The sequence below is a fragment of the Ochotona princeps genome, chromosome 11, assembly GCF_030435755.1.
Source record: "Ochotona princeps isolate mOchPri1 chromosome 11, mOchPri1.hap1, whole genome shotgun sequence".
Classification (NCBI taxonomy): domain Eukaryota; kingdom Metazoa; phylum Chordata; class Mammalia; order Lagomorpha; family Ochotonidae; genus Ochotona; species Ochotona princeps.
This window is the reverse complement of record NC_080842.1, coordinates 53,772,796-53,794,546: the sequence shown is the minus strand read 5'-3', so window position 1 is coordinate 53,794,546 and position 21,751 is coordinate 53,772,796.

The window sequence follows — 21,751 nt, the reverse complement described above, 5'->3', positions numbered from 1 at the left end:
ATTTCATGTTTGCCTTAATTTAAGATGATATGATGTTATGTATAACATGTTATGTTATGAATGTTATATGTTGTGTATAAACTAAAATTGAAATGTAAGTGAGGTGGTCACAGAAGGTGGCTAGGAACTCACATTTACTTTTAACATATTGGTTACTCATTACTATGTCAATTAATTCCATAATGATGTAAATTTTTGCTGATGGTATGTTGGAGCTTTCAATTGACTGGGATGATACTCTGCTGGCTCTGTCTTCAGACCAGAAAGGGTATACCTAAGAAGTCGTTGAACTTGACTGGACAATAAGATGCTGGACTCCATGTTTGGTATATGCTTGCAATGGGGGAATCTCAAGTGAACTTGAGCTGTGGTTATGCAACAAGGTGGAGGACTTGGGGAGGGGTGGGGAGGGCTTGGGGAGGGGTGGGGAGAACCCAAGTACCTATGTAACTGTGTCACATAATACAATGTAATTAATGAATTAAAAATAATAAATAATAAAAAAAAGTTATATTAAGGTAACTGACTGCATCCGTACTATGAAATCCATAAAGTAGGCTATTTTTAATCCCCAAGAAGTTCCTTTATATTCCTTCCTTGTCACTAACAACTCACCTCTCCAAGGTAACCATTATGCTGATCCCCTTGCATAATAAGTTGCTTCTATTCTCCAGACATTTTTAAAGCAAATAAAAAACTATTAATTTGGATTTAACTTTCCTTGTTTATTATTAAAATATTCTCTGTGCTATTCATTCACATTATTAAATCTAATGATGTAATCATTTCTCTTCTTAGGTTAATTTCTAAATTATAGCAGAATTTGGATATTCTCAAAATTATATAAAACATCTTGAAAGGCTTACAATATACGGTTTTGAAGTTTATGTATCACTTCTATCAACATTCTAATTATGATTAAAATATTTTTTAAATTTTTATTGGGAAGGCAGATATGCAGTGAAAGAGACATAGAAAAACACATCTACCATTAACTGGTTCATTTCCCAATTGAATGCAATGACTAGAGCTGTGTTGATCTTTTCTGAAGCCAGGAGCCAGGAACCTGCTCAGGATTTTCCAGTTGGGTACAGGGTTCCAAGCTTTGGGCCATCCTCTGCCATTTTTCCAGTTGGTAAGAAGAGAACTGGATAGGAAGTGGAGCAGCTGGGACAGGAACTGATGACCATATGGGATACAGGCATTGGAAGGCACAGGATTAGCCAATTAAAACCATCTCATTGGCCCCTAAGAATGATTTTGGTAAACAATATAAAACTATGTTAGCATGAACAGTGTACACTCATTTATATACACACAGTTTTATATATCTTCAGTGCATGTAATTGTTATCTGTATTGGTTTCTTGCAACAAATTATCACAAATTTAGAAGTTAACTTTGTCTGACAAACCTGAAGGTCAAAATTCTGAACATTTTTGTTTGTTTTGCTTGGTAGGCTTCATTCCTTGAGGAGCTTTCCTGAGAAAATGTTTCCTTTCTCAGCTTGTGGAGGCTGCCTGGATTCAATGGCTTAAGATCTCTCCTGTCGCTTAACTTCTTGATGACATGTTTACTATATCTTACACTCCCCTCTCCGGAGCCACTCATACCCTCTCACAAAGGCACTTGTGAGAACACTGGCCCCACCCAGATCATCCCAGCTACTTTAGCAATTTAAAAGTGTTTATGAATCAGATACAGAAAGCCCCATCCTAGATGGGATACTATGTGAACTATTCTGTGTAGGAGGATGTGGACATCATACTGCCAACAACATAGATGGACAAACTGTAGGCTGGACAGCCAGAATACAGCTGCTGTTGGCAACTGGATGGATATGGACATAAAAATCAAAATGACCTTCCATGGCCTGTACTGCCTTTTTCTTCTGCAATATTAGGATGTGGTAAACCTGAAATTCAACTCAGAATTGATCACTACAAGTGTGTCTACTTGTGTGTATTTTGTGTATGTGTAAATGTGTGCAAGAGAGAGAGGCAGAGAGAGACAGAGATGGATTTCTAGTTATCTATGATGGATCAGATAGATTTTATAGGATGACTGACTTGCTTTATGTTGTGTAAGTTTACTTATAAGTGTATATATATGTTGTGTCCAAGCAATATCGATGAAAATGATCAGATTTAAGGCATATCAAAGAACAATGCAATAGTGAAAATAAATTTTAAAAATTTAAAGATGGCTCTATGTGACTACATTTAATTCTTAAGTTCATACCTGTCCTCTAAAGCCACATTTTGTGAATAGTATATAGCTACAAATAAGTTAAATTTTAAAGCAATTAAAGTTTTCAGACTTGATAAATTCTGCAGGAAATAAGAAAACCAACTTTAAAGACAATATAGAGTAGGTCAATTCTAAAAGTTCAAGTTTCTCTTTTTAATTAGCTTGCTTCCAAATAATGGCTAGATTTAGCACACTCAAAATCTAACAGATCAGTGAATTCCATATGTAAAATTTCACAATTTTTTTTTAGCGAATGGAATTCTTAATGATATTCAAGTGTTATTCATAATTAGTTGTAGCCATGTTGAAGAGATTTGCTATATTAATTGTTATAAAACTATATATATTTACATTCTGAAAAATAAAAGGGTGATTAGCCAGCCATGTCATCAGTAATATCTACATTGTTGTATCTGAGAATTTTGTTTCAAGATGAAAATGCATGTGTCCTTTAAATTTCTGGCTCATACCAGAAGGAATCCTTTCAGTTCCAATTCTATAGTAAAAGTTATAAATTTGACCTCTGCAACAGTTATATATTAAAAACTATTCTATTTTACTGTATTATTCGCCACAACCAAATGTCATATCGACTTAACACTTTAGAAATTTAAACATAGCAAATTTAGATAGCATATTTCCATAATATCTGCTAGTTTTATAATAAAATTATAATTCACAATCTTTTTGGTATATTTATGTAGCATGGATTGATTTAAAATCTATTTCTGTGCACATCAACAAATTTTAATTAAGTGGAAAATGTTCCAATATGCAATTTATTTTCCAAAAAAAATTTTTCCTCCATCATCACTACAGGCAAACTGGGTTTAAGGAAGAGAGCATGACTGCTACTCACCAGCATTGTATTTTTCCACCCTATTGTATACACAGGCACATACAGTGTTTTCCCATTTTAGTATGCTTCCATAAACACTAGCAGGCCAGTACTAGAACCTAGGAATTATAACTGAGTGAAATAGAACAAGCTCTTTAACAGCTCTGGAAAGCAAACTCAAGGAAGCTGATTTGGCAAGAGAGGAGAAACATGCTTGTGGGACATTCGTCGTAATCATCTTTTGGTGCAAAAAATAAACCGTGAACTCACAGTTTCATATTCAGCAGAAAAATAAACTTCCAGAATGGGAATATAGGCATTTTTGGAAAAGCAAAAATAACGGAAATGTGGCCAGAAGAGCTATGATACTAGAAAAATTAAGATCATGAAAAGTATAGACAATATTAACATTCCTAAAGGAATAGCAAGTAACAGACTGGGAAATTTTGATGATTTTTAAAGTACATTATACTGTTTTTCCTAGCATCATCTATGTTGACATCAGACAATAGTATAGTGCTTTCACTAAACTCATCACATCATGTCCCAATTATAAAAATGGAGGCTCATGAGGCTTAGATTTGTAAATAAGCCTATATAACATAAGATTTAGTCAAATCAATTTTAACAATTAGTGCAAATCTGAATTGATATATGCTATAATCTTTTGATAAATAACTAAAACATAATGAAAGTGTGTAGCTTTAAAGTCATTACTTGGAGGACAATTTCAAACATTTTCAAATAATCAAAGTAAGAATGAAAGAAGTAATAAGAGAAAGTACTACGAGCAATTAAATACAGTTGTGTCCCCAAAACTACACACACAAATGATGTGTGTTACCCTCTGCTGAGACAGTGAAAGACTGTTACTAGGTTTCCGCTTTTTAGTGGCAGGGAGATTATGGAGAACACCCAAGGCAGAAATGGTGGAAACACTGGGCATACTTTTAGTTTCTGTGATAAGAAATTGCCTTAAAAACCTGAAGTGATCCAGATTTGGATTGACAGGAGAAATTCCTAACCATGTCAGTGTGGAAAGGTTTGAAGTATTGGTAAAGCCTAGCTTACTCTAGCCAGTAGAAACTCATATCCCTCTGACTACAAAGAAATTAGAAAAGGTAAAAGAAAAAAATGACATGATGATTGTTTATCATAGATATCTGCATTATAATGCCTCTTTTACACCTGTGCTTTTGTTAGGATGACAAGCAAATGATATCTAAATCGTATTGCAAGATATGCATTTAAAGCATTTGCACATTTTCGTGGTACAAATGGTACATGGTGTGTGTGTGTGTGTGCTGTTTTTTGTTTCTGCATCAAATTCATGTATCTACTAATACTAGTTTTACAGTTTTAGACTAGTTGTATACTCTTGAAAGGTTGTTTTTTTTATATATATAATTAAGGGTACCCAAAGGGACAATTTACTTTAGATAAAAAGGTTTATGTTGATAAAATTTGGAGTATGAGCATTTTTCACTTTAAAGTTAGCTAGCACAATATGCATAAAATAAAAGTTAAATAGAGATGGGCTTCTGGTGATACCGTGAAGTCATTGCTCGTGATGTCTGCACCCAAACTGGAGTGCTGCTGGTTGCATCTGGCTCTGTTTCGGAGTCTTTCCTGCTCGCACATGGCATGGTAGTCAGCAGGCGTGGTTTCAGTTGGTTCCGTCCCTGCTACCCACATGGTATATCTAGATTGGATACCCAGCTGTCAGTTTTGTTCTGACCCAGCTTAGCTATAGCGGCCTTTTGATGAAAGAATAAACTGAAGGGGTTTTCTAACTCTTTCTCCCATTCAAATAAATAAAACAAATGGATAGGAGTGTAACAGATCAAACACAGGAATGAAATTAATATAAACTAGCAAGATTTCCAAAATATACACTACATGGTGATATTATTTTACCTATTTCACACAGATATTACTGCATAAAATTATTTTAAAGGAAAAGCAGAGAAAATAGAAAAGAAACCAATAAACATTTTTCCAAAATGAAGTCATAATTGTGAGTCATGGTAATAGTGAAACAATAGAAACCTTATAATTATGATATTTTGTTTACTAGAAATTCAGGTACTACCTATCAAAATGAATACAAGGACATTGAGATAAATAATACATAAAATGAAAATGAGAAAATAAAGTAATAAAATACAATAATCATATTTTCTATTTATCCTGAATTATTTAATTTCGTAAGCCTTAAATAATATGGCATAAACAGTCTGTACATAAGATTATTAGCTACTTAAATTTTAGAAAAGCATTAAAAATATATTCTACAAAATTGTTAATCTTAAATCAGTCCATAAGTATATTGTAAAAGTACATTGTTTATGTGAAAATTTCAGCTGCCTCGAAAGAATTAACAGAAGCTATTATTTCCTTTTTTCTTAACACTTCCATAGGTCTTCTATTTCTAGCATGTATGAGGGTTTTAATGATCTATGCATTGTTTAAATTGCCACTGACTGTGTCATATCTTCCCCTCATCAAAGCTGTAGATCATCATGCTACATTGCATTGGGTCACTGCAGTCTGATGGTCCCTGACTTGTGATGGCTTTTGACCTAATGTTTACCAACCTCATGATGAGTCAAAAGCAGTTGAAGTGTTGTGGTAATGGGACTTCAGATTCTGATTGTTTATCCTCTCAGGGTAGCAATACAGAACACCACAGACTCTCCTGTTGCTGCACAGTCATAGCAGTTCCCATGCACAGCTACAAGTACAGAAAACCAACACTCTGCTGTGTTGCCAGCATTTTTAGACAAAAGTAGTCAATAGATTACATAAACTATTCAAAGCATCATTATAAATGGGTTTGTAATAGATTATGTTTTCCAAAGTAGGTTAATGTAAGTATTCAAAGCACATTTAACCTAGACTAAACGACGCTGGTCTATAGGTTATTTATAATACATACATTTTCAGCTTATCCTAATTTTGACTTAAATTGTATTTGGATATGCACTCACCATAAGCTCCTATAGTATGGAAATCAGGTAACTTGTAGGATTATGCACACATAAAAGCCAAAAGTAAAAATATTACGTTGCAGCATAAAACAGTAGTCCTTTTGTGGTAGTATTTGTCTGGAGGTCCAGAAGGAGAGACTTTCCATATCTGGAACACTCCCTAAAAGGCTGCAGTGGCCAGGATGTCTCCCACACTATAGCGCCTGTTCTTTCCCAGACCCATTCCTGGGGACCTGGGATTAGGAGTTGAGCCGCCAGAACTGAAACCCTGAATTCCAGGCTCATAGAGGAAACGGATGTTGTAAGTACCTGCTTGTACCATAACACCTCCCTCTCACCCGGTTTTAAAAATGACTCAAGCACAGCATTTGCTATGATTTATTCAGCATCCCCACATGTCTACGTGGGCAAAAATTTGAGGAATCTGCTGTCTGAAATGTGCTTGCTTAGCATTTTGAAACTATGCCTCTGGGTCTTTGATGCTTCATGATATTCTTGTGTTCAGTAAGTCGGTGTTTCTTGCTTGATCTAATGTTTGAGGTTTCCGATAGTCCATGTCATTATGTTGTTGGATGTTCACAGTGAGTGGTGACCATGATCATTGCTTTTCCTGGCATATTTTCAATAAAAGGGCTCATGAGCCACTAGGTACCACAACATCAGTGGCACCTCCTCTGAAACAGGTGTGACATTGTCATTAGTCATTTGTAGAAGCTGGAGCTGTTAACCTTCTTTGTCTTTTTACTGGACATCTGATGCTGCAGTTTACCAGACTGGTTTTCATTTTCTTCCCCACTCAATCAGATGTCTCCTTATTTTATTTTTTTTTCGGACAAGGGAGGGATGTTAAAATTTTTACTGGAAATGTAATTCTTGAGTAAGTAGTCTCAGTTTCTTTTATTCTGTACAATGGAAAATTGATGCCAAGTTTTATTAGACATCAAAATCTGTATGTTTCAGAACAGTAGGTAGCATGCAAAAGATTTGCAGATGTAAAGGAAACTGAAGAATGCTGATAGTAACCGCGGTGTCTTCTCCCTGAATGTAGTTTTTATTCACTTCTGAAAAATGGTTTCTGTTTCCTGTGCTGTCAGTTCATCACACTTTAATGTCAGAAACATTGCTACAAGAGGTTAGACATGATTCCTTTTCTGGAATTTGATTCTGGTAAAACCACTGCATTTGTAATAATGTAACACAGAGATTCCAAAAAATACATTCATAAATCATAAAAGCTTAATATAGAGTGCAGGCATGATGGCAACATTTGTCCCAGGGGCAGCTTGCTCTCTTATGATGGGAGATGTTAAAGTGAAAATACGGAGACAAAATATTTAAACACAGAAGGGTATATATTTTAAATTCTCAAACACAAGTTTGTCCTCTGTTAGAGTCTGAAATGTTGCGTACGGATTTGAACATAACTGACCTGTTCTGCTGTTGACACAAATCGGAACAATGTGACTTGAATGGAAGTAGAAGTTCAGACTTGAACTATGAATTTGATCAGGTTGTTTTGTCCCTCTCCCTTCCCCAGCACACAGAGGAACACACACAAATTTTTGCTTCATTTTCACACTGGCAATAATAACCTATTTGAAATACAGTGAAATATCATGGTAAGATTTCAGTTCTTAAACAAAGTACTTCAATGGTACACCAATATGTTAATTTATTTACTCTTCTATATAGTTGTAAAAATAATTTGGTATTTGAATGATTTAATTGCTTGTTTTGACCTTATATAATGTGCCATTTAAAATGTATCAATGATTCTAGGAATTTTAAAATTGTATTCAAAGAGTGCATCTTAAATCGTTATAATTATAATTACATCTCATACATTCTACAGAGTTCAATACAGACATGTTACACAGTCTGTCCATGAACAGGTTAGTTACTTACTCAGTCAAAATGGACAGACCATGGAGAGCCATGACATGACAGAAAATAGACTGTCCTTTGACCTATATAAATTTTCCATCTTATTAGGAATGTTACTTGTCTCCTAGAATTAAACTTTCAATAATCAGTCTCAATCCATGATATCAACCAGCAGCAATAAGTAGAATCATTAACATTATGTAAGCTGAATTGGTGAAAGGATTTTTGAAGGTAACCAAGTGGAAATGTCCCAAGGGTAAATACTAAAGCAGTTTGATAATGTGCTTTCAGAGTTAAACAAGAAAGGATTAGTGAACTTAATAGTCATCTCAATGTGACTAGATTAATACTTGGAAAATTCTAGAGCTGAATGGTGATTGTCCAATTAGATAGAATGACTTACGCTTAAGTCTCCTCCTGTTTAAATTATTTACATCTTCTTGGATTATAAAAGATCAGAATTTCCTATTTGTGCAGTAAGCATGGCATTTCAAAAACTTATTTTTAAAAACTTAGGATGAAAACTCTGCTGGTATGATGTAATTTTATTTGTTTACCTTAAAAATATAAACACACACACACACAATAAAAGTGTGTGTATCACACCCACTTGTTCACTTGAAGTAGAAACATAATCAACAAATGCATTGGTAGCAACTTATTGAACTATTGTGTACATAGCTGGAGAAAGTTCCTCATTGAATGACATACAAGCTGATAATATCAGATTGTCCTTTTGAGATGATAACACAGTTGAAACTGTTCATCGTACTGTATATAACATTTGAAATCAATTTTCGAAATAAAAATTGTCATGTAATCTGTAAAACAGCACAGATGTTATTGAAACCAAAGTTTTGTCTAAAAAGTTAAACAACATCTGACTTTTTTCTAATGCTGTAGAGCCAATGATTTTTCCTGAGTCTCCCACAAGTTTCAGATTGTTTCATTTCTCAGAAGTAACTGAAGTGGAATTGCTAAAGAGAGAAAAGATTGGGTGTATAACAGGAAAACATTTCAGCTAGTTCTCCGAGTTAAGGGAAAAGCTGATCGGCTACAGTTCCTGAGATGAACAGTGGGAGTCTTGCTAAGCGTCTAGAATCAAGCCAATATTTATAACAAAATGAAAATGTGACTTAATTCGGATAACTGTTTTCTCTCTGCTTCCATCTCTTCAAATTCTTTTTACAGAGGCTCTTATTTTCCATTTTGGATCACTTGTTTATGTCTGCATACATTCTTATCATTAGATGGGTAACGGGAATTTGATATAGAAATGACAAGGAAAATATCATTCCTTCATTTTAGTGCCTTTCCCAGGCAACCAACCAAAGAACAATTTATTCAAGTGATTTTTCCTGCTTATTATTTTCATGCCTATAATTTATGAATTTTGAGGGAAAGAGTGGATTACAGCAAAAATTAGTATCTGAAACCACATTCTTCAAAGCTAAATAACTTCATTATGCAACTGCTATTTTCTGAACTTCTAATTTCTGCAACAGTCATAAAATAAAAATGTGTTATCTGAAAATATTATTTTTTCCAAGTAACATAGTTTATTAATTAATGATATTTTTCATTAGAAATAAATATTTAGTATACAGCTTTGCGATACTATAACCTAAACTCATTAATTTATAAGTACTAAGTTCAATACTTGTTTGATTTTAGAAAGAATAATTATGTTTCAATTGAATTAGTAATTAAAGCTATACTGCATTAAAATGCAATTCAAAATGACTGAAAAATACACACATTTTTCTAATTAATCATCCCATCCAATAGTTCAGGGAATTATAGTCCTTTTAAAATCTCAAATTAAGCATTACATATTTGCTAAAATCAATTAAAAATCAAGCTTTGTTCTACATTGATGTTGAATTATAGTTGCAGCAGCACAGAAAAGGAATCTAAGATTATGTGTGCTTGTGTTTATGTGTGGTCTGTATATATGTGTGTGTGGAGCGCATCATCACGTCTGTATTAGCTGTTGTTTAGTGGTGTGAGTCAGTGGCTTCACTCCTAATTTGCCATCTTAGTGTATCACCAAGATTGATTGTCTTGAGTATATAGACTTAACAAGTTTCAATGCAGTGCACTTTGTTTCCAAACATTCCTGCTCTGTAGGAGATAAACTCACTCATGAGAAAAACTAATTACTCTTCTCATTTTTTATTCAATCATTAAAGATGTTGTATAGCATTCCCCAGTCCACCGTAAATTCTACAACTGTTTTATGAGTTCCTAAGGTCTGTTTCATGTTGCTCAACAGAATGTTCTGTGGTGATGCAAGCATTCTATTTTTTGTTTTTGTTCTCTAATACAAATGCCATTAAAACATGAAGCTGTTAAGCAACTGTACAGAGTCTAATAGGACTGAGTAACTGAAACTTCACTTCGCCTTTCTTAATTTAAACTAAGTAGTCACATGGAGTTATGGGTTGTATTTACATTTTTAGATAATGCATACATATTGTTCAACTCTGAAACATTTTTATCTCCTCAAACTCAATTCCATTTCTGCTACCATGTATCAGTAATTGAATAAAATTGCCGTGACTTATGCTTTAAAGTATAATGACAAAATCTTAAAGGTTAACGACATAATTTTCTTATCTCTCTTTCATCAATATGTAAAGTGTATACAAGTTTACTTTTCTTCAAATTTAAGCTGCTAGAAGAAAACTTTGTTAATAATATACAGCCATAAGTGGAGAACGCTGTTTTAACCTAAGCGGACTGAAAGTAAGCAGTTTAAATCTTCTGAAGCTTCGAAAGGAAAGATTCATGAAGGAATAGACTGCCCACTTCAAAGTTAAGAGGCAAGGGACAAGTTATTCCAAAGCTCGTTGCAGTTGCAAGGAGACTCAGGCTGACCCCATGACTGCCTTTAATTCCCACACTTGTGACCACAAAATGATCTGAATGCCTAAGCTTACCAGCGATGTTATCAGAAGAGTAAGCTTTCAGTTTCAGGTGAACTCTTGAATGAAACTCAGATAGAGTAGATTGATTGCCAGCTTGCTAAAGAACCGGCTCATCTGTATGTTTCCCTCTGTGGTATCTCATAGCAGCATATGTGATTAAACTTTATCCATTATTTTAAGTATGAAATATGTATCATTAAATACATTTCTATGTATTAACTATAAATCATTCACTTGGCTTTTATAGACAGAATCCAGAAAGCAATACCAAGTCCAGGGAATGAAGTTCACTCCCAGCCCCTATAAGGAAGGTAACGCACTTATTACCCAGCCTTGGAGTCTGCAAATACACGATCAGGTCATCCTTCTCACACTGATGTTCTTATTCGACATGTCGATGATATCATTCTATTTATGCACTCAATGCAAACTAAGTAACAGGTGTACTAAATCACATCAACCAAGGACTAGATTCAGGTTGAGATTTACAAGGGGGATTACATTAGTTAATGCTCAGGGCTAAATGAAGAAACAAAGGAGAAAAAAAATGCAAGCAAAGAGAAACACTAAGAGCAAAAAGCAGAAAGCAGTGGTAGCATAAAGAAGAAATGCCAAAAATCATAATAACATCTCTAAGAAAAACATAAGCTGATCCTAACGGATGCTATGAGTGGAACGGTCTTTCACAGAAGTTCCTTATTCAGACACCAGATAGAGATCTTTTTTTTTTTTAATAATCTTACTTAGTTGATTAGGGCAAAAAGGGTCAAGGGCTACAGGAAAGTGGGTAATACCATTGTTTCCACACTAATATCATCATTTTTCCCTGTATCTGGGGTCAGGGGAGAAACAAAGGGAACAATAAGTGTCAGGTATCTTAATGAGGTTTGATTGGGAAGACAGCTATTAATTTGAGGAGTAAATTCACTCCGGTTGCAGAACTTTTCTGGAATTTAAATCATTTATCTGTTGGCAGTCAATCGACCCCCCATAACTGGGAGAGCAGGTTTCCTTACCTGAATGTGGATGCCACTGATGGGTAGAAGCAATATTTGCAGCTGGTCCATAACTTCAACTGGGACTTACAAGCTTTCTTCTTTGAAGAGACATTCTTAATTCCTCTCTCATTCTGTAAGCTCCTCACCTGGAATACAGCACTTCCCTGCGGATGGAGACTCGGACATTCACCCCTGAGTGACTAGACTTACAGTTCCTTCTTATACACTGCCTAGAACCTAGTAGCTGATGTGTTTGTCCATTTACTATTAAAATAGGGTAGAGGAGGAAAAGGAAATACCTCACTAATCATGTGGAGGTGTTACTGCATTCTGATGATGGTAACTTATCCCTTTCTTTTACAGTGTCTTGGCAATAAAAGTCACAGATTGGGAGAATCAACTGGCATCTTTGGGTATAAGCTCACACCCTCTCATAAAATTTAAATATACAGACTTTCAGAAGGAGGAATTTGTTTTCCTAATGGAATCAGAAAATATAATGACGTAATCACTCTTACTTCTGTCCTAGGGACTCATGACCCATATACTCTGTTTTGAAGGAATATATCACCACCCAATTGCTACTGCCTTTTCTTAAGTGGCAGCAGTATATATTCACACAGTATCCTTTCCAAGTAGTGCCTCAGCTGTTTCCCAAGTCTTTGCTTCATTCCTTCAGACAGGCAGTTTCTGGGTAGTGCTATAGTTATGATCAATGAACCTCATTTTTAGGTGTCTTGATGTAGCTCCTTTGCTGTTAATATGGTATTTGAGCTAATGTAATGTCATTATTGACATGCTTACTGCGTGAAAGGATAAAACACACTGTATATCCTAAGAAAATAGACTGAGTCTCTGGATACAGTAAAACAAAATCCATAGCTGAAATTTTCATGGAGCCTCATTAAATCAAATTGCTGGGTATATGGTGATGGTATAGGTATTCACAGTATCAGCTTAATTGGCCAAGTGGCTGGGTGGTAAGAGGATCCATCGTTGCTCCTATTTCAGGTCATTCTCTTTGAATGAGAGATGAATTTAAAACAGAGACATAGGTAAAGAACAAGCATTTGCACAGGCTTTATTTTAAGATCCCAAATCCTGGATGGAACTAATGAGTCACAGAGGGCTTGTGGGGTATTTATCTAAAAAGCTATTTTTTTCTGACCAAAAAATGTACACTAATTATTACAAATCATGTTGTTACTCACAAAGGTATTTAGAGAAAGACTGTATTTCAAGTGAAAGTTTAATTTTACTTTAAAAAGATACAATTACGTGTTTGCATCATCCCTGCTTCTTGATCCCCAAGATAACACTTTAATACAAAGACTTAAAATTTAAAATTGACTATTTAAAAAAAATACTCATGACAAAAAGCATTTGTCTGATTGCTTTGTGTTTTTCTCCTTTAAGACTGTGTTTTATTAAGTAAAACCTCTTACTTTACTGATAGCAGAGTTTTTAACGCCTTTAGAGTGCTTGTGAGAAATAAAAGCACAACTCTTCAATTGATTCCTAAAACCATATTCATGGTATAATCTTATTTGTGGTTCTTCTTGATGTTCACTGTTTTTTTTTATAGTTTGAAATCTCATGAGATGAAACCTCAGAAAATAAAGGAAAAATGTACTATGTGCAAACGGGTGCGTGGCTAGGATGATAATCAGATATGCTTGAACATGTGCCTGGGGAGTCCGCAGGGTAAAGAGGGTAGTTCCTCCCCCTGCCAAAAAATAAAACATAAAAAATCTACAAGAATATTGCATTTTTTCTTATATGAGAATTTTTCAAAAAGCAACACACATATAGTAGTGATTAATACAATCTGGGAAATATGGAATCCAGCTAAAGAGGCAGGTTAAACAATTACTGAAACATCATAAAGTGGGGCGAGTGGTGTGATACCACAGGTATGGCCATTCATGGCATTCGAGAGTCCCATTTTTCATCCCAGCTGCATTGTTTTCAGTTCAACTTCGAGCTAATGTTCCTGGAAGCAGAAGCCCATATCCCCAAAACTTTAATTTTGAGTAGCCATGTTGAGGAGACATGTTTTGGCCCCTGGCTTGAACCTTATCCATCTTTGGGTGTTGCTGGCATTTGGGCAGTTCATCAGTGAATGAACGACTTACCTTTCTATCCCCAACTCTCTGTGCCTATCCCTCAGTCATTCTGTTTTCAGATTAATTCGTTAATAATAACTACATACAAATGCAATACATATATGTGTGCATCAAAACTTGCACTGTGTCCCTTAAAATTATAACATAACCAAAGTATTACATCATGTAAATTTTAAAAAAATCTGTATGATTTCATACAATTATATGTATATATGTTTATATTCCTTCACTCCTTGAAGAAAAAATTTGATAGCTTAATATATTTTCCTTGTTAATTATTCTTTTTTAAAAAATGTTGTTAGCAATATAGCATTTGTATATGTAATTATGGGACTCAGGGTGATTTTTCAACAAATGCTCAGGATATTTTATACATAATATTTTATACATAATATAAAACAGTTGTCATAGATATGGACTGCCGACAAGAAAGTAAAAATTTGTTTTCTGTTTTGATGTAAATGCTTTTGCCAAATGGCAATAAAATAATGCAATTTTGTTTTCATGAGATGAGTGTGGAATATTAGAACAAGCAAAAAGGACAAAGAAAAACAACATGCAACAAAGCACTGAGAATCAGGTCTGGGTGAGGCCCAAGCCAGGAGGCAGCTCTTTCGCATGGGTGACAGAAACTTAAGAATACAGATCCCTTCGGCCACCTTCCATGTTGCCTTGCATATAGCAGGATGGGAGGTAGAGCAGCCAGTGTCTGAACTGTATTCTTCTATTTAATGCCAACATGGAAAGTGGTACCTAGAAGACTGGCGCCACACACAGGCTGTGTAATCCATCGTGCCTTTTTCAGCATTTGGTCATATTTGTGTCAGTATGAAGAAAAAGTCGCGGTAATTCACTAAGGCTGCATGCAGGAAATTGATCATTTTGAAGATGGCAAGAAAATGGTGATGAGTAAAAATGAAAATAATAGCAATTATTGTATGATTCGCACATCCATGTAAGGAGGGATGAGCAAATAGTATATTATTATGTGCATTGCAATCATCAGAACAAAAAACAATATGGGACAATTTGTCATATTTTTCTCAATATTTTTATGTAAATTCTTTAAAGTTCAGTATGTAGCATATACTTAAATACAGCACTTTGGATGTTGGCATGCAAAATATGAGGAACTGAGAAGGATAAAAAGGGTCATAAAAACGGATCGATAATTTAATAGATTAGTATTACTGTTCTGCTTTGCAAAAATTCCTCCATCACCATGCATGAGTTTCCCATGATTCCTCTTCTTTCCTTGTCGCCCCCATGTTCTTGATCCTCAAGCAACTTGCTCCACGAACAGCTGCTAATTTGATTCGCTTCCCAGGCTGCAATTCTGCCTCTTGGAACAGACAGGCGCTTGTGCGTGAGGTATTTAGATCCCTACTTGGTAGCTGAGTCATAAGTTTCTGGTTCTTCCTGTCGAATGTCTACCTAACACCAATCCACTTCCCCAAATACAGAAATATGGGAATGTGATCAGTCCCAGATAAAGCAAGTAAACTAGTTGTTATTAGGTTGAAGAGGTATAAGACATCAGGGATGCAGTTGGGCCCATCTCGGTAGCCTAGAGGCTAAAGTCCTTACCTTGCATGCGCCAGGATCCCATATGGTTGCCAGTTCAAGGCCCGGTGGCCCCACTTCCCATTCAGCTCCCTGCCTGTGGCCTGGGAAAACAGTTGAGGATGGCCCAGAGCCTTGGAACCCTGCACGCATGTGGGAAACCCAGACAAAACTCCTGGCTCCTTGTTTCAGATGGGCCAAGCTCTGGTTGTTGCAGCCATGTGGGGTGTGAATCATCAGTGGGAAGATTTTCCTCTCTGTCTCTTCTCCTCTCTGTATATCTGACTTTCCAATGAATAAATAAATAAACGAATAAATAAATAAATAAATAAATAAATGAAAAAGAAATCAGGAATGCATCATGCTTGTGCTTTTACAAATAACAGCTCTCATACAAGCTGCCTGTCCACCCAGCAACTCATTAGAAGACAGAATTACTACTATTGCCAACCATGCTTCCTCTTACTATCTCCAAAAGCAGGGGGTTGGGGAAGGGAAGGCTACCGAGGGAGCACTGCTTGTAAAGGTACTCTCTTCTTGGGTCAGTGTAGGCATCTTACCATTGGTCCCTCCCAGCAGGATAAAATGAGAAGCCACACAAACCATCAGAGGATCATTTTAATATTGAGGTTTGTAGGTCTTCTAAACATTTCTCAAAACAATGGCTAAGCTTAGTGTCAGTTCTGTCATCTGACCTGCTCTGAAATATTCCTCGAGTCATTTAACACTGCACCACACTCTCCTTGGCTCTCTATTCAATGTCTGCTTTATGTGTTGTAATTTCAAAGACGATTACAACAAAGAAGATTCTGAAGGATGAAAATATGTGCCTTAATTACCTGAATGGCTTCATTGCCTCTTCATAAATTGTCAATTTGCGAGTAAGCATTGTCTAATTCAATCCCTAGGGAAAGTCCAGCTCATTCATGCGTTGGGGATGTTAAAAAAAATTATAATGTGATTCATAAATGTATGTCACATAAATCATTTCAACCTTTGAGGTATTCATATTTAAAAAATAAAAAGAAATAGATGAAGACTTGAGTAATGTATGTTATTTAACATTTCTAAAACATCAATTTAATGCATAATAAATATAAAATTATTAATATTTCATTTTCATTCCATTGACTTTCAGATTTTCAGATCCATTGACTCTTACACACTTACATCTCAATCCCAACTAGCAATATTTCCAGAGTTCACATAGTGGCAAAAAATACGGTCTTGCTAGTACCCAGCTTTATATTGTATAGGTAGCATTTCCTAATTGTATGTGTACGCTGCCTCAACTATTAAGATACAAATGAATTTCATCCAAACATCCCTCTGCAAAAAGTCTTCAATATTCAATTTTTATTTGTGAATGACCAAATTAGATTGAGTTTGAAAAATTATTTCAATTTACTCTTTTTTTAATTTACATACATTCAAGTGAGCCTAAGCTAAATGCTTGATTCCAAGATATCTCCCCAATAAACATTCCTCTATATGCAAACACAGGTCAAGAAAACAACAATAGTATAATCCCACATGTAACCATTTATACATTCCTTCATTAAAAAATTGGCTAAACTTTTAGTATGTATGCTGAATTTGTTATGATTAATTGTATAAAATTGAAGCCATATATTAAGTACTCATCAATAGATTTTGTTTGGGGCTGACACTGTGGCTCAACAAACTATTCTTCCACCTTTAAGCGCCAGCATCCCATATGGGTGCCTGCTTACATACCAGCTGCTTGATTTCCCATCTAGCTCCCTGCTTACGGCTTCGGAAGGAATGGATAATGGACCAAGTCTTTGGGACCGTGCAACCACGTTGGAGATAAGTATGATAGCCCTAGCTCCTGCCTTTGAATGCTACAGCTCTAGCCATTTTTGAGATGAACCAGTGGATTTAAATCATCTCATAAATCTGCCTTTCAAGTAAAAAATAATAAACCTTTAAAGTTGTATTTAATAACTCATCATTCTTTTAGTTTGTTTAATTTCAGAATCCTTTCTAAACCACCAGGACGTGGATGTATATGGGAGGGGGGAAATGCAATAAAAAAGTAATTTCTGTGCATTCAAGACCTGAGCTGGTTTAATTCTGTCCATTTGGTGTTACTAGGAACAGGTTCACAATGAGCCAGGTATTCTCTTGTACAAAATAAACAATTTCATTAACATCACCAAACCTATGATCATATCAAATCATGATACAATTATGTGTGTTCGTTAATCATTTCCGATCTGAGAAACAAAGCAAAACAAAGGACATTGAGCAAATCATGAAACCAAATGACAGTCCCTCTCTTCCGGCCTATGTAAATGATGGTCAGCAATTAAAGATTCAGAGTTACTTCATTTCCATTGCCCCATTAATATACACTACTCAGACATACGATCATAGAACTGTATTCATATGTAGAAAGCATACAGTTAAAAGTCTTTTTTACATGAATTGTTTTTAAAAATAAGCTGTGAAGATCTGGTCAGACAAAATGGCTCTATTCCTCTCCATTCAAGTGGCAGGATCGTAACTGGGTGCTGCTTCATATCCAGGCTGCTCCTCTTTATGTCTGGCTAGCTGCTGATGGCCTGGGAAGGAAGTAGAGGATTGCCCAAAGCCTTGGGATCCTGCACCTACAACCAAGATCAGGAAGAAGCTACTGGCTCCTGGCAATGGATTGTCCTGGCTCTCGCTGTTGCAGCCACTTGAGTAGGGTAATAATAAAAGAAATATTCATAAGAAGAAAATAATGAATAACAAAAGACCACATTATTAATGATTGAATCCTATTCATCTTCTGGTTTTCTCAGAGAACAATGACGCATCTGACAAATGTGAGAATGGTAACCAGAAAGGAATTTTTGTTCAAGCAAAGATCATTGTGATAGGTCATATTCAAAAATGGTATAATTAAAGTCTTCTGTAGCCAATTTCACCAAAGTGATACTGCATGTATGATCTATTTGAAAAGACTGTCCCCAATTTATTTATATTCAAGAAACCATGAATCTAAATCTCCCTGTTGAAACGCAAGTTGTGCTTAGTGGCTGTCATGTACTCCACAGTTACAGCTCCTGTCTGATTTGCTAGTCAGCTGTGTGAAGAGATCTGTACCTACACTTGGCACAAATGCATTGTGTGATGGGAGTCCTGGGGAACATTTATGATGCTGGTGCTATTGCAACTGCTGTTCCAGATTTCCTTTTTCCTGTTTCAAACACTGGCCATGACAGTGCTAGAGACAAGCGATGATTTAAGAGTGAAGGGTAGTGCTGCTCTTACAGCAGTGGTGTCTTTGATGAATGGAGGCATAGCAAGCACAAAGGAAAGGAGATGTGACTTAGGAGAGAATGGATGGAGACTGACATCTTTACAGCCAGCACCAACACATCAGCCAGTTTAGCCTGTAAGGTGAAAGTACACAATTTTAATTTTGAATAACTTTGTAAGAAATCACACTGTTTAAATCATGGCTTAAATATAAATTAAATCCACGTATACTAGCCTTGGAGGAAAATCTATTCACACCTGTTTCTTTAATTTTATGAGATTTGATTCTTGTGGCGATATTAATAACCTTGGCGGGACCCAGGCAAAGACAGAGACAGCTAACTAACACACATTCCCCCATAACGAAACGCCACAGTACCGGGAGGGCACTAGGACCCTGAAGTGCAGTAGCCGGCAGCTGCTGCAGCGAGGGTGAAATCCCCAGGATCACAGCTAATCTAAATTCTGGGCCAACTCAGCCCGGGGGAAAGAGGCAGTGGAGTGGGGTCCGCCAGATCCCGTGCCTCAGACAAAAAACAAAGCAAAAAAAAAAAAACCCCAAGAGGCAAGACCCAGGCACCTAGGCACAGAAAACTGAGGCGCTGAAACCTGAAACTCAGAAGGGAAACAAAAAAACAAAAACTCCCTGGTCCAGAAGGAAAACAAAAACCTAGGCCAGTAAGATCGCAGGCCACCCACTAGGTGGCAACAGAGGTCAAGGGTGAGAATCCAGCAACACCTTGGGCCACAAGTATGGGACGGAATAAGAGAATTAGTGATGTAGAAACAGCTAGCGCCATCCCAAAAAGCCACCATATAGCCTGGTCAATCGCAGAGATTACAGATGAAGAAATTGAAGACGTCTCTGATAAGGAGTTCAGAAAAATAATTATAAAACTCATCAGAGACAATGAAAAATGATGGGACGAGCTCAAAGATTTTAAAAACCACATAATCACAGGAACAAAGTTACTCAAAAATGAGATCTTAGACTTGAAGAACAAAGTTGAGAGCTTAGCCAACAGAATTACAGCAGCAGAAGACAGGATATCTGACTTGGAAGATTCCCAGAATGAAAGCAGGCAGATTATTAACCAACTAGAGTCACAACTACACAAGGCAACCAAGACGATCCAGGAGATGAACGACAACATCAAGAAGTCAAATATCAGAATCATGGGGCTCCCAGAAGGAGTGGAAAGAGAGACAGGCATACAACCAGTACTTGAGGAAATTATGCAGGAGAACTTTCAAAATACCTGGAACATGAACCCAATCTAAATTCAGGAAGGCCAGAGGACTCCCCACAGGGTTGACCCAAAACGACTCTCCCAAGACACGTGGTAATCAAGTTACCCTCCAATGAATACAAAGAAAGAATCCTAAGGTTAGCAAGAACCAAAGAGAAGCTTACATTTAGGGGCAGGACCATCAGAATCACTGCCGACTTCTCAGAACAGACGCTCCAGGCAAGAAGGGAGTGGAACAAAATCTTTCAAGTACTGAAAGAGAACAACTGTCAACCAAGAATACTCTACCCAGCAAAGATTTCATTTGTATACGAGAATGAAACTAGATACTTCCACAGCAAAGAGAAATTAGAAGAATATGCCAACACAAAACCAATTCTACAAAATCTCCTTAGAAATGCGCTACTCTCAGAGAAAAAGGAAGCAAGCCATAAGCAAGGATGGCAATCTGGGAGATCTCAATAAAGTCCATCCACAGAAACGACAATCAATTACCAACAACCTCAAAAAACACAGGCATATGGCATGGCAAAATTATAATTTCTCAATATTAAACCTCAACACAAATGGCTTAAATTCATCACTCAAAAGGCACCGATTAGCAGACTGGGTTAAAAATCAGGACCCAACTATATGCTGCTTGCAAGAAACACATCTAACCAGAAGAAACTCTAAGAAACTAAAAGTGAAAGGGTGGAAACAAATATTCCATGCCAATGGACGAGAAAAAAAGGCTGGTGTGGCAGTCCTATTCTCAGATGTTATGGACTTCAAAGTAACGAACATCAAAAAGGACAGGGAAGGGCGGTACATCTTCTTGAAAGAGAGGATCTAACAAGAACCAATCGCCACTCTTAACATTCATGCTCCTAGCCAGGATGCACCCAGCTACGTGAAACAACTACGTTTGGACTTAAAGGGAGGCATAGATGAACATACGATAATTCTGGGAGATCTGAATACCCCACTAACACCAATAGATAGATCAATGCAGCAAAAGCTCAACAGAGAAGCCACAGAACTCACACAAACAATAGAACAACTGGACCTAGTAGACATCTATAGAATATTTCATCCTAAGGCCACAGACTACAACTTCTTCTCAGCAGTGCATGGCACCTTCTCCAGGATAGACAACATAATAGGACACAAAGCAAGTTTAACTAACTACAGAAATATCAGAATCATACCATGTACCTTCTCAGACCATCACGGAGTGAAACTGGAAATCAACAACTCAAAATGTCCCAGGAAACACGTAAACTCCTGGAGGCTGAACAATATGCTATTAAACGAACAATGGGTCAGAGAAGAAATTAAAGACGAGATCAAAAAATTTATGGAAACCAATGAAAACCCAGATACAAAAGTCCAAAACTTATGGGATACTGCCAAAGCAGTGTTATGTGGTAAATTTATCTCAATTAGCGTGCACGTCAAAGCACAAGAAAGGCAACAAATGCAGGAATTAAGCACACACCTCCAGGAACTGGAAAAGCAATAGCAGAAGGACCCCACAAACAAGAAATTAACAAAACAAGACAAGAACTAAATCAGAAAGAAATTTAAAAAACCATTTAGAAAATAAATGAATCAAAAAGTTGGTTCTTTGAGAGGATAAATAAAACAGATACCCCACTGGCCCGACTGACA